This window comes from Triturus cristatus, chromosome 6 (genome assembly GCF_964204655.1).
Source record: "Triturus cristatus chromosome 6, aTriCri1.1, whole genome shotgun sequence".
Taxonomy (NCBI): Eukaryota; Metazoa; Chordata; class Amphibia; order Caudata; family Salamandridae; genus Triturus; species Triturus cristatus.
Window position 1 is genome coordinate 1,772,823,190 of NC_140589.1, and position 13,623 is coordinate 1,772,836,812.

Here is a 13,623-nt window from a genome sequence, read left to right on the forward strand (position 1 = left end):
ACTTGACAACACCAGGGATTTTGCTAGACTGGAGAGCTGGTGTTCTCCTAACCTCCCTGACACCTGATTCCCTATCTTAGTCACAAATGTAAATAAACGTGTCACACCAAGTGATGCTAGTGGCCCCTTTACAGTTGAATTTTTTTTACTGTTTCGTCGTGATAAACTTTATCATCAGTTTGATATTTTACTATAATCACGGTCTGCACGCATGGCTGATCAAAACACGTGAGACTTTACAAGATGCTGGGACGCCGAAACTATGTTTTTGAGACTTGACAAAACAGTTTTCAAACTTCTGAGCATTGTACTTATTACCAAATTTAATGGTATTCCATTTACTAATCTCAGCAGGAAAGGTGAAAGCGGAGTTGGTCCTCCCAAGATTTAAACACTACATGGTAGCGGTGAGCGTTAAGTACATTGATCCATTTGATCAGCTAATGTTTTGGAGTTGATAGATCCGTGGCTCACTTCAACTCAGGAAGAATCTGAAGTGATAGTAAGGCCATGGGGTCTGAACTGACCTCACACTACTGGGTGTCCTTAGCACGGCTGAGGCACACTAGGTGGATAGGAAGGGGAAGTTTCCAATCCACTTAACCTGGTCTGCATAAGCATGGAGAACTTCAATTTCCATTGCTTTTGATAGACTCTAGTAATCATGTGGAAATTGTAGTTTACGAACAGCCTTATCTTTGCAAACACACATTTAGGGACACTGGGAACAGTATTTGACTCTCCAATTCAAATGTATGTGTTTCAAAGCAAGCAATTCGGTTGAAGGCGAGGGTCTAAGAGAAGTACAGATCCACCCAAAGTACTTTGGAATAATTTAAAGGAAAGAAGTGCTTCCAGAGGCCCTTCACTGTGCACATGTGATCCAATCAGCTCACAAAACGTTTTAGAACGTGATTGGTGAGCCTCATGTATTCAGAAGAGATTACATAGAAGTGTGTTTTATACAGAGTGTCGTATAGCATATTCTGGGAGATCGACCTGACAATGTGAATAAAGTGTCTTTCCTGTGCTTTCATGCAAGAAAATCATCAGTTGTTGGTAATGTTTTTTTTTTTTTTTTTTTTTTTTTTAAATCTTTATTTCTCCAAGAGTCTGGACACAGCTATTCAGCCGACAACCCGGAGGTTCGGCAGCTTCGATAGAGAAGGACAAAGAAGCGTCCACATTGCATTAAAGGAGCAGTGAAAAGATTCCGTTTTTAAATAAACACAAACACACAACAAACCCCAGCAAGGCAAGAACACTGAATGCCCATGGTGATAGCCCCCCAGGGGAGGCCGGACCCCAATCATCTAACAGTCACAGTACTGTGATAAGAGGAAGAAGGGGGACAGCAGAGGCCCAAGAAGTCAATTAATCATCACATCTTATATACTGGGCTGGAAAGAATGTCAAGAAGAAAGCTGTTCCTCGGGGGGGATCCAAATCAGGGGCAAGACAAATTCCCCCCCCCCTGTATTGATTCCACCGCCCCCAGATGGCGTGCCACTTCCGAGGGCGGCCTCTAGCGCAATATACTGTCTTTTCCCTGAGCATACTCCAATCCATATTTTCTTTCCACGCGGTCAATGTGGGGGGCCCCACGGAGCCCCACAATCGCGCGATGTCTCTCTTAGCGACCATGTTACCCAGAGTCACCCATTGGGCCTGTGCCGCATCGTGATCAGTGGGCCCCCAGACATTCAGGAGACAACACCGCGCTTCCGGCTGCATAGCAACGCCCGTCACCTCCCCCATCACTGCATGGACTCTCCTCCAGAATTCCGTGATGACACCACATTCCCAGATGATATGCAGGAAAGTACCCACCATACCACATCCCCTCCTACATAGGCCTTCCTCAGAGAATCCCATATGAACCAGCCTTGGCCCCGTCACATACACTCGATGCAGTATTTTGAGCTGCACCAGCCTCAGACGCGACGGGATCGCAACCTCCTTGGGAGAGGAAACCGCAGACTGCCAATCCTCATCATCCAACTCGAGTCCATCCCTAGTCCACTGGTCCCGCAGCCCCAGAAGCGGATCCGCCCGGACATTTATCAATTTCTTGTAGATGAGCGAGATCGTGCTCTCAGGCATATGGCCGTCAAGGATCCGGTCCTCCAAAGGGGAGGACTCAGGCACCTTCTCACCCTCCACGAGGACTGACCGGAGGGCATGACGCACCTGAACATAGCGGAAAAACTCGGAAGTCCCCAGCTCATACTCCTTCTGCAACTCTTCAAAGGACTTCACCCTCCCCTTAATCAGCACATCTCCGACCCTTGAGATGCCGATCAGGTCCCATTTATCAAACCCTTTTGTATGCCAAAGCCTACCCAATCTTTCAGATTCAAACAGCGGGGTAGCGAGGGTGAGCCTATCCTTCCAGCCCAACGAGTCGGTTGCCATCTTCCACACCCGCACCGCCACCCCAGTGGGCCCCGTGAGGGACGAGTCCAGGGACCGCGAGTACAACGCCCTGTGATAATTACCACCACGCAGCAACCACCTATCCATGGCATAACCAGGGCTGAGGGCAGGGCCATAGAGACCATGATTAATCGCGCTCAGCTGGGTGGCCCAATAGTAACGTCGGATGTCTGGAAGCGCAATACCCCCATCATACCATGGAAGCGTCATCTTAGCAATTGCTATTCGCGGCCGCCCGTCCCACAACAACGTTCGTTGGAGGCTTTCGATCTCCCGAAAGTATTTGGCCGGTACCCAATCTAGAGTATTCTGCAATGCGTAGAGGAACCGGGGAAGAGACATCATTTTGAACAAGGCAGCGCGCCCAACGAGGGAGAGCGGCAGCCTCCGCCAGCCCTCTACATCCCGCCGCAGGCGCGCTAGGGGCGGGGAGCAGGTTCCTCTCATACCGCAAAGCGGAGTCCGTGGAGATAAAGATCCCCAGATACACGAAGCCCTGCTGAGCGATCTGGATCGAACAAGTTTGCGGGATCGGTGGAACCTCGCCACTCAGAACATATAGATACGATTTACTCCAGTTGATGACGAGACCCGAATTCCTACCGAAAGATGTAAGAACGTCGCAGACCACTATCAGTGATTTCTTGGGCGAGGCAAGATACAACAGGATGTCATCAGCATATAGCGAAATGCGGTCCTCGTGTTCGGGCGACCATCGAAGTCCCCGTATATCCGGATTCCAGCGTATCCACGCCGCCAGTGGCTCAAGGGCGAGGGCGAACAACAATGGCGACAGGGGGCAACCTTGCCGAGTGCCCCTTCCAAGCTGAAACGGAGTCGACGCCCGGCCATTTACCACCACACTCGCAAGGGGTCCCTCATACAGCAACCTCACCCAACTCACAAAACCATGTCCAAAGCCGAACTTGGCCAGCACAGCCCACAAATATGCCCATTCCACCGTATCAAAGGCCATCGTGGCATCGAGAGACGCCACAACAGCTGGTTCACGCAGCGTGCCCGCCCTGGCGATGACACCATGAAGGCGCCGAAGGTTTAACGCAGTGTTTCGATGCGGAATAAAACCGGATTGATCCGGATGGATCAGGTCTCCAAGTACCCTGATCAATCGGGCCGCGAGGACTTTAGCCAGAATCTTCGGCTCGGCGTTAAGAAGTGAGATAGGCCTATATGAGGCACACTTATCTCGGGGTTTACCATCTTTGTGTATAACAACGATTGTCGCCAGTCGCTGATCCAACGGGAGGGTCCCCCCCCCCGCGCCTCCACGAACATGGCGCGCAGGTGAGGGGCGACCCTATCCGGAAACAGCTTATACAGGTCAATTGGCAAGCCATTCGGGCCCGAGGCCTTGCCCGAGTTCAGCGCGCAGTAGCTCCCGCCACCTCATCGACCGTTATGTCTCCATCCAGATCGTCCCTATCTACGTCGGAAAGACAGGGCAAAACGATATCACGCAAGAGGTCACGCGAGTCCTCGAGCGGCCTATCCGACACTGAGGCATAAACCATACGGAAATAGTCCGTAAAGCACTGTACAATCCTCTCAGGTTCCACAATCACCTCTCCCCCTTCTCCCGTCAACTCCGGCACTACTCTATTAACCCGTTCTTTTTTGTCCAGCCAAGCTAGGAGTTTCCCGGCCTTGTCACCAACATCATACAAGCGGCCCTGCTGTTCCCTACTGAGGGTCTTAGCGGCATTCGTCACCAGGTCCTTATACTCGGCTTGCTTCAAGCTCAGCTCATGCAGTGAGGCCTCTGAAACCTCCTCCTCTAGCGCTCCCTCCAAAGCCACGATCTCCTCCTCAACCTGCATAACCGCGCCATCTCTCCACCGCTTGGCCGCCACTACAAGGGAGAGGGCCTCCCCTCGCAGCACGGTCTTAAATGCTTCCCACAGCGACACTGCCGAGTCCACGGATCCCTGATTGTCCTTGAAAAAATTATCAACTGTCTTCACCAGTGCGCTGCGCATCTTGGGGTCTCGGAAGTACCAAGGGTTAATAGGAGCCACCCTTCCCCCTCCCTCACGACCAACATCCAGCCTGACCCACACTGGCGAATGGTCCGATATACCACGCGCCATGTGCCTGGCCTCGGACACCATTGAGGCGTGCGCAGCCAGAGTGAGCAGGTAATCAATCCTAGAGAGGCTACCATGCGCTCCGGAGTGGAAGGTGTATTGGCTCTGTGTGGGGTGCCGGAGCCTCCAGCAGTCTATCAGGCCAAGTGTGTCAAGAAAGTCTGGAAGCCACTTCTGAGCCCCCCCTGTGTCTCTGGGCGGGTATCTATCCAGCAGCCCAGAGCCGACAGCATTGAAATCACCCCCCACCACAAGCATACCCCCCGGGAGATCCAGCAAGGCCCTACCCAGATCTGTAAACGTGGAGGCCTGCAGGGCCGGCGGGACATAAACCGAAACTAAAACCAAAGTTCTTCCTTCCCACCGCCCCGCCACCGCCACAAACCTCCCCCTATCATCAACAATGGTGGAGTCCACCTCAAATGGTAGCGAGGCTCTGACTAGGATGCCCACACCCCTGGACCCAGAGGAAAATCCCGAATGAGCTATGAATTTATAACCCTTCCTATTAAGAGCATAGCACGTGTTACCTATAAGGTGCGTCTCCTGCAGTAGGGCGACATCCGGCAATGACCGTTTCAAGAATTGCAAAACAATCCCGCGCTTAATGCGATCCCCCAAACCATTAACATTCCAGCTAATAACACTTAAACCCCTACCCCCCATCCCCAAACGTGAGGAGGCCCACCCCACACCCGAAGAGCCACCATGGAACAGTCCTGAAAATAATCAATACGCCTTGCAGAAACAAACCCCCCAACAACAAACCCAAAATCCCAACTATCCCCCCCCACCCTGCACCCCTGCTGCAGCTTACAAAGCCCCCCCAACTTGCAGTGTGCCTGTCGCCCTACCAAACCCAAAATCTACAAAAAGTACCTTAAGGGAGGAAAGAGCTCCTCTCGTCCTCCCACAACCCTCCGTATTTACTGCATTCTGTGCAAGTCATTAGCTAGAGTCAAATCGAGTCAGTCCGGTTCCGAAGACATCAGCCTTGTTCATCCCGGCCACTGTCCCCGTCTGCGGCAGTGTCCTCTCCCGTCCGTCGTCGGGGCAGAGCGTCCAGCCATTCATCGGCCATGACAGGCGACTCAAAAAAGAATGTTCGGTCTTCGTACACCACACGTAGTCTGGCAGGGAAGAGCATGGCATATTTCAGTTCCCTCTCCCGAAGCCGCCTCTTCACCCCCAGGAAGCCCTGCCTCTGCCTCTGCACCTGCTGGGTGAAGTCAGGATAGAAATTCACCGACGCATTCTGGAAGGGGACCGGGCCCGTCACCCTCGATGCTTGCAGGATAGCATCCCGATCTCGAAAATGAAAGAGCCGGGCGACAATCGGCCTCGGTGGGGCTCCCACTTTGGGCCTACCACCTGGCACCCTATGGGACCTCTCAACTGTGAAAAACTTTCCAAGACCCTTAGGCTGCAGATGGTTAAGCACCAAGTCCTCCACTAGCAGGTCTACAGAAGTCTCGTCCGAGGACTCCGGGACCCCGATAACGCGCACGTTGTTGCGCCTGGCCCGGCTCTCAAAGTCCTCCAGCCGACGGACGGCGAGATCACTCTCGGTCCGCAACTTACGGACCTCGGTCTGTAGTTCCGAGACATCATCAGCGAGGCCCGTGGTCTTGATGTCCAGGGTTTTAACTCGTTTGTTCGTTTTGCCCAAATCCGCGCGGATCAGATTAACGTCCACCAAGATGGCATCCACTTTGTGCGCCAGGGCATCAAACTGTCTCCCAATCGAAGTCTGCAGCCCTTCGAGCGCGCCCATGACATCCTGGAGCGAGAGGTCCGGGGCCAAGGGTGAGGCAGTCTTCTGTGCATCCGGCGACTGGCTCGGTCCACCCGGTGACCCCTTCTGCTGGGCGTAGCGGTCCATATTATTGGCCTGCGTGTAGGCTCCCCGCCTGGTGGCCTTAGGCTTCAGCCGATCCACCTCTGCTTTGCCCGACATGGTTGGCTCAAGCAGGTCGGTTCAAACAGGACAACCCTCTCTCAGCGAAAGGAGGCAGGAGTGCGCAGTCCTGCGATGGGCCGCCAGAGTAGCGTGCAGAGCGTCCAAATGATAATAAAGCAGCCGAGAGCACTCCCTGGGCAGGACCAACAAAGGGCGAGAAAGTGAAAGTGAAAGGATAGGGACCTCCGTCCGGTAGTTCACACCTCGCCTGACCGCTGTTGTTCAATTAGAGGTCGGGCATCCTGCCAACTCTAGCCCCTGGCATCCCTCGGAGATAGGCCTCAATCTTCCGCCATGCATAACTCCGGTTCCCGGTGGGTGATCCGACCGCGGGTAGCATCAATCGCCTCCCTGACAAGTCATCTGCACGATGCCATGCATGCAAACAGGATTAGAGACAGGATAGTCGACGGAGGGCACGAGGGTCTCGGGAGCTCAAGGCTCACGCGGCCATCTTGGTCAAGCGCTAGGCTCCTCCCCTGTTGGTAATGTTTTTAATAGGGTGTGCTGAGTGTGTATTTTGTTTCTTAGGAAACCTATGAATATTCTTAGCATTGGGATCCCTTTTGAATCTATGTGTGTTGAAATAGGTAATAATGACAAGGAATGTGCCTCATAGTTTGTTTTTAATCCCATATCATGCTGCACTCTTTTTCTTTTATTGCTACCTAATCTGTCTTTTTTGGCACATCAGTTATTCAAGTCTTACGCTTAATTTGATCCTCCATTGCAGTGTACCTTGCTGTTAGTGGCCTTGTACTAGGCAAAGAACCAGTCATGTTATTTATTTATTTTTTTTAACATCAAATTTTATTTGGTTATTCATTTGAAAGACGGGCAAAAGCCCTACAATGACCTGTAGGAGGAAAAGGACTGATAGCACGAAAATACTAGCATTTTTACCAATTTCAAACACCTGCCGAACATGCAGGCGGTACACCTGAAACAAACTGCAGACATCACTCGATCTCACGAAATGGGTACATGATATATTAGCATAGGGATCCATTCTCAAACGCTGCGGGATATGCACATCAAGGGGCATTGGGAATAGGGGGCATTGATCAGGGGTCTGCGGGTGGCAGAGGGGGAAGCTCGATTCCTCGATATGACGCCCATCAAGTCCAAATTATTCTATGTTTAGCAGGGTAACCACGAGCTATAAAGACTGCAATTTCAGCCCGCATGCATCTATCTAATTCGGTCTTCCATTTGCCCAGGGTAGGGGGAGACGTCCCTTTCCACTGTTGTGCAATGTCCCTCTTGGCGATATTGAGAGCTAGGAACAGTAAATGCTGCTTTTACGTATTACCCCCAATGTCGTCTGTGCTGTGTAAGAGGAAAAGGCGTGGGTCAAGCGGGAGTACCCACGAAAGTACCTCATTGAGGCAGGACCGTATTCTGCGCCAAAAGGGTTGCAACGCCGTGCAACTCCAAACTGAATGCAAGAATGTCCCCTCCTCCCGGTCACACCGAAGACATGTAGGGGACTGGATAACTGGCATCTGCCAGAGTCTAGTCCGGGTATAGTATGCTTGGTGCAAATATTTAAACTGTATCAGGTGGTATCGTGTAGAGACCGCCGCACCCCGCGGGCTAGCGATAGCTTCAGCCCAGTCGTCGCCTGTCAAATCGGGGATGTCTGATTGCCACGCCAGTTGAGTCTTGTCGAGCGTTGTCGATGTGTGAGTCGTCGGGGTCGGGTATATTTGCCTGATCTTGTGGAGGCCTAAATCGCCCATAAGCAGGCGGCCTTCTAATGGGTGAAATTCCGGAAGGGTCTCAAGCGTGTGGATCAGGGGAGTGAGTGCATGACTAAGTCGGAGGAATTTGTAGAATTGTGTTTTGTGTAAGTTATATTTCGCCTGTAGTTGCTGGAAGGATTTCAGTGTAGTACCTTGCATCACATCACCGAGGGTCGATATTCCCACTAGGTCCCATCCCCTGGACCCCCTCCCCCCCCCAAGGTGGCCACGGGGCGGAGGTATGTACCCTGCCATAGTGGGGTTGCCTGGGTACGTTTCCCGTACCAGCCCTTCTGTCTGAATTTAGGCCGCCACAGCTGTATCACGACTTTACCTACGGGAGGCATGAGATCCAGGTGCGTGGCACTATATAGGAGGTGAAGGAGGGGAGTCCGTTCTATTGCCGCGTGTTCGATCGCATCTGTTGGATCTGTGGGGGAGTTGTGCCACCATTCATTCACCACGAGTATATGGGACGCTACGTAATAAGAGTAAATGTCCGCTGCCGCGATCCCCCTCACAGTATGTGGATTGTGCACATGTTCTCAGAGCGACCCTGACCGCCCCACCATTCCAGAGGAATTTCTTTTGTATGCCGTTTACCTGTGCGAACCAAGAACGCAGAATAGGATAAGGGAAGTTTTGGAGGCGATATAGAATCCAGGGCAGTGACACCATCTTATAGATGGCCGAACGCCTATATACGGATATGGAAAGGGAGGACCATATTGCTGTTTCACCATTGAGACTCGCTAGCAATGGAGTGATATTGTGCGCCCATGAGATTTTGTGGCATGGTGACACGAAAATGCTGAGATATTTGAAACCATCTGTCGCACGGGATAGCTGCTATGCCCAAGCTTCGCGACCTTGATGACCGCACACTGGAAACAGCACGGATTTTGAGTAGTCTCCCCAAACACTCTGAGGATTTCCAATATACGGGGCCTAGAGAACCAGGGGTCCATCATAAAAAATAGAACATCATCCGCGTATAACGCGATACGGTCCGATCGCGACTGGAACCATTCAAAGCCACGGAGCACTGGGTCACTTCTAAGCCACGCTGCTAAGAGCTCAACCGCTAGGGCGAACAATAGTGGGGACAGGGGGCAGCCCTGTCTAGTGCCTCTTTGGATAGGGAAGGGGTAGGAGCGGTGCCCAGCTATGCGTACTGACGCCGTTAAGTTGGTATAGAGCAGGCGTACATATGCAGTGAAACGCGGACCAAAATTCATCGCCTTGAGCAGTTGAAAGAGGTAGACACAACTTAGTGAGTCGAAAGCTTTGTCAATGTCGGCCAAGAGCATGGCAGCCGGCCGCCCTATGCCCGGGGCTGCTGCCATAGCATTATGTACCCTCCGGATATCATGGCGGGTGGCCCTTTGGGGCATAAATCCTGACTGGTTGGGATGGATCAAATCCGAGATGCATGTTCGTAAGCAATCAGCAAGGACTTTCCCCCAAAATTTTGGCTCAAAGTTAAGGAGGGAAATGGGGCGGTAAGAGGACGGGTCATCCGCATGGGCTTGAGGAATGAAACTATTTCCGCGTGTCGCCAATCCTGGACAATATGGTTAATTCCTCGGCCTCTAGGATTGCCGCTAATAAATTGGGGCCTAATAAGTGTATGTTAGGCCGCAAGAACTCCATAGAGAATCCTTTCGGACCTGGGGCACGCCCTGGGTGTAACGCATTGAGGGCGACAGTCAGTTCGTCCACCTTAATTGGGGCCTCCAATTGTGCACGCAAGTGGTCAGGAAGCTTCCGCGGTGGAATATCTGTGAGGAATTCCACAATTAGATCGGCCGAGATCTGTTCATGTCGTGCGTATAAGGTCATGAAGTGTCCTGCAAATGCCCTGGTCACGCCCTCTGGTGACTTGCATAAAGATCCGTCCGCGTCACGTACGGTGGGGAAAATCGCCGGAGATTTATCAGCCTGGCAAAGCCGGTGGAGCATTCTACTTGATTTGTCCCCCCCCCATTGATAAACCTGGTGTTGTGACACTTCCCAAATTTCCTTGGCCTCTCCCATTAAATATTGCTGCATCTCTTGTTGCGCCTACAGCAGGTTGCGCTGGACAGTAGGGCTAGGGTCTTGGTTAAGCTGTAGTACTAGGGCCATCTGGCGCGACTCCAGAGCCTCCAGTTGCTCCCGCCACATGCGTTTTTCTTTGGTACGATAGCTAATTTCGGCCCCCCGAACAGTAGGCTTGAGGGCTTCCCACAAGATATATCTGGATGGGGCGGATGGGCCATGGGAGTCTAGATATGCGGTAATGGCCGTGCGGAGCATATCTTGATAGTCTGGCCACCGGCGATGCCAAGGAGATATGCGCCAGCGAAAGGGGAGTTCACGAGAGCATGTGTGAAATTGTAGGGTGACTGGGGAGTGATCGGAGAGCCCTCGAGGATGATGAGTGATCTGTGAGAATCAATGAAGAAATACGCGAGGGATGAAGAAGTAATCTAGTCGAGATTGTGACCCATGGACTTCAGACAGGTACTTGTAGCTATGTTCTTTGGGGTGATATTCTCGCCAAACGTCTGCCCAACCCAGGGTGGAAACCAATGTGCTCAATTTAATGGGACCTAGTAATGGTTGGCGGTCAGCATTGCATTGCTGATCTAGTGGCCCCATTGTATCGTTCCAGTCACCCACAAGAAGGGTCATACCCTCAGGCAAGTCCCCCCTCAGGCAAGTCCCCACAGACTCCAGAGATCTTGTCAATGAATGCCGTCCCTAGTGGGGGGCGTATATGCTGCCTATAGTAACCTGTTCACCATATAGCGTACCAGTAACGAACGGAAATCTGCCCCCGGGATCTGTCCGGAGTGCTACGTGTTGGAACTGAACCCTGCGATGTTGTAAAATGGCCACCCCCCCGGATACCCCTAGTGAACCCCGCATGATAAATATGATGAAAACCAAAGCGAGCTAGACATGGGGCTTTGGTGCTTAGGAGGTGGGTTTCTTGCAAGAGTAGGATTTTAGCCCCATACCTCTTAGCTTGGCTCAAGACTGCACCCCCTTTTACTTTATTCAGGCGGCCCAGGACATTCCACGAAACCACAGTAAGGTCCCCAAGAGGAGTTGCATCACTTAGCACCATTATCCCTCATCTCGAAAGGAATAGCATCGAAGAGATCGAGATCTAAATAGCCTGTCTGCATACAACATAAAAAACAATAACCGAAAACTACATTCCCCTAGAGTCCCACCACCCCCCACCCGACCCTGCCATAAACTAGGAGTATCTGTCGCGGTATGAGGCACACCAGGCTTCCAACAGGGGAGATCTGAGTCCGCACAACAAAGGCACCCTACCCACCCAGAGAACATGAGAACGGGGGGGGCACAAGAAGTCTGTGGCCTGGCAGTCCCATGGCCTAGCATCCACGCCCACTCAGAGGGAAATACATACGGAAAGGTTTAGCGATCAATGTCAGCTTTCGTTTGGCTGCCAGCCGTGTAGCGACAAGTTCAGAGGGGTCGCTCCGGACTCGTGGACTGCCTGTCCGATCCGGAACCATGTCGTCTCTTGGATTTGGTCCTCTGAGACCTATTACGCTGTGAGCCGCGTGATGAGTCTGAATCCAGTAGCGGCGGTGAACCTGGTCGGAGTCGGGGGCGTTCCTCTGCAGTCATGTTATTTCTATTCATAAAGTTCTAAACCACTTAGTAGCCAATCATCTTGTCCTCCTAGTAGTCTTGGCTAGGTGGTGTTTGTCTGAGGGTGGGCCAGTGAAGGTATATTTGTTGGTGGCAGGTTGTAAATTACTTGCGGTTTGGACTACTGAATGCAAACTGCACTTAAATATTTTTAAAAACTGTTTCAATAATTCCAGTGAGCACGGAGCAAAACAAAAGACCAACGAGTGTATGCGTTTGGCAGCTTTAAGTGCTGTCTTTGCAGTAGTGTATCTTTTGGAGGAGGTTCACTTACTTTATGGGGATGCCTGCAGACAAGCTGTAATAGTAGTTGAGTTTAGCTTGTTTGATGTCTAATACAGTGGTGGTGAAGGGACTTTATTGTGATTAATGGTTCTTTGTCGTTAGGTAGTATATTGATCCTGCCATTACATTTATATTGTTCAGAAGTTGATTATCCCACCCACTTTGAAAAATTAGGGGAGGATGGAGCACACTGCCTCTCATCAGAGCACAGTTCACCCTATTGCTTTCTGGTAAATGCAGTACGCTTACTTCAAAGTTGCTGTAGTTTTTCACCAAAGTTGGTGCACGTAGTGCTGTTTATCTCTAGACGAGTTTTTCTTGGTTTAGCCCTTCATCAGTACAGAGCAGAAGTAGTAGAAAGAAGAGAAAAGTCATCTGGGGTTGCTGAAATGCTTTTGAACATTGTCTATCAAACTGTGCTTTACAACTGGCAAATTGACCAATATTTCCTTCAGGACCAACTGCTACGTCATATGTACAGCTTAAAAACATGAACTAAACCTGAAAACTCACAATATCCCCTAGTTGTCCAGTAACTTATAGGCTGGCCGCCCGTTATTGCGCCATCCATTGACATTTTCACGGATCCATCAACTGTGTGATTGCAATTGCTCCTGAAATGGTTGACATTGCTTGACCCAACTGGCCAATGTACACCGTTCATGTTCTGCCCCCTGATGCTGCTTTAGGTACAATGCACAGACATGTATGTGTCACAGGCCTTGTCAGTGTTTCTGGTAAAAACCAGAATGGGTGTGTGGTAAGGACACTAAAGCTTAGATGACTGTTGTAGAATATAGCACATATGACCGCATATATGAAAACACAAGTATGCAGCGACCACTCAAGAGCTTAGAGGACCATCTAGAACCATCTACATGGAGATAAATAATGAGTGCATTCAACAGCTAAAAGAGACACCTGAATACCATGCCCTTGGAATAGGTCAGTTCACAGGAAGGGGAACACTATCCAGTGGGTATCATTAGACTTGGCTCTTCTCGTAGAGAAAACCGCGATTACAATGTGTATGGGAGAGAATAACCTGCTTCATAAGTATATGAACCACTAGGCTGCTTGCTATGATAACAGGATGGGAATTGTTTGAGAAACAACACTCTGTAATTCACCACTGATCCTAGGTGCATGCTGTGATCCACTATCCTGCTTGAAACGTCTATTAATAGCCCTTTTTTCAAACTGCATTTTTGCCATTTTGTTTGTTTCAAGAACCTTTGAAAGGTGATTGTCTTTATGCTCCTAAAGATGGATCACTGTTGACCTGAAAGGGATTCATCTTCAAAATATGTTGTGAAACTCCAATCTATAAAAAAATTATGATTCGTGAAGGATACACTATTTAAGTTTATAGCTGAAATGGGAAATTACCAAGATGGCAAAATATTTATTCTGCATA

The 13,623-nt window shown here is 50.7% G+C and overlaps 1 protein-coding gene across 1 annotated transcript in view; it reads left to right on the forward strand.

Moving 5' to 3' along the window:
- The window catches only part of ELP3 (elongator acetyltransferase complex subunit 3), a 797,912-nt gene that overhangs the window by 292,988 nt on the left and 491,301 nt on the right, over nucleotides 1-13,623 (forward strand). The gene's annotated exons all lie outside the window — the stretch shown is intronic.